This window comes from Equus caballus, chromosome 2 (assembly GCF_041296265.1).
Source record: "Equus caballus isolate H_3958 breed thoroughbred chromosome 2, TB-T2T, whole genome shotgun sequence".
Classification (NCBI taxonomy): domain Eukaryota; kingdom Metazoa; phylum Chordata; class Mammalia; order Perissodactyla; family Equidae; genus Equus; species Equus caballus.
Window position 1 is genome coordinate 59119024 of NC_091685.1, and position 4314 is coordinate 59123337.

General features: G+C 38.3%; 1 pseudogene; it reads right to left on the reverse strand.

The window, feature by feature from the left end:
• Nucleotides 1-2298: 2298 nt before the first annotated feature.
• On the reverse strand, nt 2299-3420 carry LOC100630311 (ribosomal protein uL24-like pseudogene; annotated as a pseudogene).
• Nucleotides 3421-4314: the final 894 nt, after the last annotated feature.

Here is a 4314-nt window from a genome sequence, read left to right on the forward strand (position 1 = left end):
CCCCCTCCTCCCCTGCGTAAAAGGGTCTCAGCAGAGGTGTCTGGGAAGATCTGTCCAAGACCTCAGATAAAATGACCTAGGAATGAAAGCACTGGTGCTAGGAATGCAAATGTGCAAACAGCATGATCTTGACCAGCCAGAGAGGCTTGAGTCCTGGACTACAACTCCCTTCAGAAACTGCAGAATTTCCATACTGTTTTCCATAGTGACTGCACCAATTTACATTCCCACCAGCAGTGTATGAGGGTTCCCTTTCCTCCACATCCTCTCCAACACTTTTCATTTCTTGTATTTTTAATAACTGCCATTCTGACAGGCATGAAGTGCTATCTCATTGTGGTTTTGATTTGCATTTTCCTAATAAGTAGTGATGAACATCTTTTCCTAATGAGTAGTGATGAACACTGATGAACAGTGTAGGCCATCTGCATATGTCTGCTCAGATCCTCTGCCCATTTTTCAATCAGATTGTTTGTTTTTCTGTGAGTTATATGAGTTCTTTATGTATTTTGTATTTTTGTTAATTTATGTATTAATCCCTTATCAAATATATAATTTGCAAATATCTTCTCCCAATTGTTAGGTTGTCTTTTAGTTTTGTTGATGCGCATATAATCCAACTATTCTACTTTTGGATATTCATCCAAAGAACACAAAAACACTAATTCAAAAACATATATGCACCCTATGTCCATTGCAGCATTATTCACTATAGCCAAGACTAGGAAACAACCTAAATGCTCATCAATGGATGAAAGGATAAAGAAGATGTGAGATATATATACACACACACATGCATGCACACACAATGGAATACCACTCAGTCATAAGAAAGGTGAAATCTTACCATTTGAAACAACATGGATGGACCTTGAGGGTATTATGCTAAGTGAAATAAGTCAAATGGAGAAAGCCAAATACCATATGATTTCACTCATATGTGAAAGATAAAACAAAAATAATAAACAAAAACATAGATACAGAGAATAGATTTGGGGTTACCAGAGGGAAAGAGGGTGAAAGGGGTAAAGGAGCACATTTGTATGCTGATGGATAGCAACTAAACTTTTGGTAGTGAACATGATGTAGTCTACACAGAAGTAGAAATATAATGGTGTGCTCATAAAAAAAAGTATAATAAAATTATATTTTTATAGAAATAAAATGAAACTGCAGTGCACAAGCTGTGCCCCAAATCTGGTGTGGGGAGGGCAGCTTTCCCCCATGAGCCTGTCTGGTAAAGCCTTTGTAATTGCCTATTCTCAAACTTGAAAAATCACACATAAATTTTAACCAGGAGTTGGACTCCTTACTAGATACAAGTCCCTCATCAGATATGTGATTTGGAAAACTTTTCTCTTATTATCTACATTGCCTTTTCACCATCTTGTTAATTTAGAAGGTTTTATTGATCTATATTTAAGCTCACTGATTCTTTCCCCAGCCATGTCCAGTCTACAATGAGCCCATCAGAGGCATTCTGCACTTCTGGTACAGTGTTTTTGATTTCTAGCATTTCCTCTTGATTCTTTCTTAGAGTTTCCATCTCTCTGTTTACATTACTCATTTGTTCTTACATCCTGTCCACTTTTTCCATTAGAGCCCTTAGCATGTTAGTCATAGTTATTTTAAATTCTCAGTATAATTTCAACATCTCTGCCACGCCTGAGTCTAGTTCTGATACTTGCTTTGTCCCTTCAGACTATTTTTTCTTTCCTTGTAGCATGCCTTGTCATTTTTGTTGAAAGCCTAACATTATGTATTTGATAATAGGAAGTGAGCTAAACAAGGTTTTAGTGTGAAGTTTGTGTTAATCTGGGTAACAGTGGGTTGTGTTTAATGTTTATTGCAGTCATAGGTGCCAGAGTCTTCAAATGCATCTTGTGTCCTTGTTTTTGTCTCCTCCGTTGACTTTGGACTTTGCTAAGTACTACTCCTCAAAGAGAGTCTGTGTCTTGCAAAACTAGCAGCTGCAATCCACTGTTATACGGGAGCCTTGTTGGTGGTGGTAATGTCGGGTGGAGAGGGAAGAACTATTCTGTAATCTTATGATTAAAATCTCTTACTTTTAGTAGGCCCATGTCCCTGTGCTGTGATCTTCACAATTTTTTTTGAGGAAATATTTCCAATTTTTATTCATAGAATTATTAACCATAACTGCAAAAATAGATTTACATAGCCATAGATCAACAACAAAGAAGGAGGGACATGAAACTTTCCAGAGACACCTTGAAAAGTTCCAAAAGAACACACTAGCTAAAAATCTACAGTTAAATGTGGTTGCACAGCAGCTTACATTCAATCCTGCATTTTCTCAATAAGTTCTTCTTTGCATTTGCCTTTCTTTTTTCCCAACTTGTCAAGATTTGGCTTTGTGTTCAAGAATTTTTTCCAATCTTTGTCCAATTTTAGCCTGGTGATAACCACCTTGCTTGGGTGAATGTCTACATGGATAGTTTTGCTGTTAGTCTTCTTACATTGCACCCACTTCGTGTAGATAATGTATTTCTTTCTGCATACCCACACCACTTTGCCAATTTGCTTGACCTTTGTGGTGTCCCTGAAACATCTGGACCTCGTTGTCTGTGCAAATGGACATGGAGCAGACATTGTACTTCTGCTGCAGCTTCTTGGAGAGCTGGGCAGATGTATCTTCCTGCGCCTGTGCAAGGAGGTATTGAAGTGGTGTTTGCAGTTTTTGTGGTCCTAGGTTATGAAAGGATTGAATTTTATGATGACTGTCTGTCCAGCACCTGGTGGGCTCAGAGTGGTGGCTTCACCTGTGTTTCTTGGATCCCCTCACCCGCTTAGGTGAATCATGAAAGTTAGAGGTGATGAAGTTAGAAAAGTGCCCTTATAGTAGGTGGGATAAGGCTCTGGTAAAGTTCTATTTTTCTTTGAAGAGTAGACCTTTGTTATGGAGAATGCTTTAGTCATACTTCATAATTGTTACTCTTTCCCTTTTACTGCCAGAGATAGGTGGGGATCTTAGCATTTCACCTTGAGAACCTGGTGGGTTTCCTGGAAGTAAATTTCAGGAAAGTGTGGACCCCGCATAAGACTGTGGACACCAGGACTTTTTCCCCCATAGTCTGCTCCAACTCAATCTCCAGCAGTTTATCAAGAGTGCCATTTATCAGTTTACTTTTCCAGTGGTTTCTGCTCTTCAGGTAAGCATCTCAGCTGTGACTCTCTGGAGTCACCTATCTGTCCAGATTTTGGAGTGGCAGTTTTCCCTAAAACCTCAGTTCTTGGGTAGGTCCAAGAAGAGTGGTTGATTTCTAGTTCATTCAGTTTTTTCTTGTTATAAAGATGGGAGCGATGGCCTTCAAGCTCTTTACATGTCAGAGATGCTGGAAGACAGGTCTTAGAGCGTGAACTACTAGAACGTTTATCCTCTAATTTCCAGAATGGATGCATCATGCTCTTTAAAAAACATTCCCTCTCAGTTCAGATTTTTTTGCTTTTTGGTTAGAGATGACTGATTGTGGTATTTCGTGTCATCCTAGGTAATATGTAATGTGGTTAAGAACTTGACCCGGAAGTCAAAACATGAGAGTTTGAATTCTGATTCTACTTCTTTTCCAGGTGTGTTACTTTGATATTTCATCTTGCTGTTCCTTAGTTTCTTCATCTGTAAAATGAGATCAATAATAGTAACTTTCTCTCAAAGGAAGGATTAATTGTCTTAATACATACAAACATCTTAGAACGGTGCCTGGCGCAAAATAAGTACTTAATAAATATTGGTTATTATTACATTTCCAAGAAATTTATCTGTTTCTCTACTGGTGTGAGAGTATGAGTGTGTTTTTAAGACAGTGATTTCATTGTCCCTTTAGAGTGTAGAGACCAGGTTCAGATTGGCATCAGAACTGAGAGAAATCAGCAGGCAACTTGAAGTCGTGAGGCTAAGCTATAGCAAAGGATTTTCTAGTTGAGAGACACGCCTTTGTCCCTGACAACTTAGGGCAAAAGTCCAGCAACTTTGTTTTATTTTGTTGAAATCATCATGTGTTTGAAAAATTATCCTCATGGATAGTTTATGGATTCTGGAAAACTCCCTACAAAAACAAGACTCTTTGATCCACAAGTATTTGTTTTTCATCTCAAAAAAAAAAAAAAAAAAAACCCACCAAAATACCACCACTAACAACAAATAAACTCAATACAAAACTCTAAGATAAAAATTTTTGAGGAGCTTGGAAGGCCTGCCCTTCTCCCTAGAAAACATCTCACTGTTATGATACAGGCAATTGCATTGCCATGACTGGGAACATGGCCTGGATCTTTCAATAGAAATGGAGACCGTCA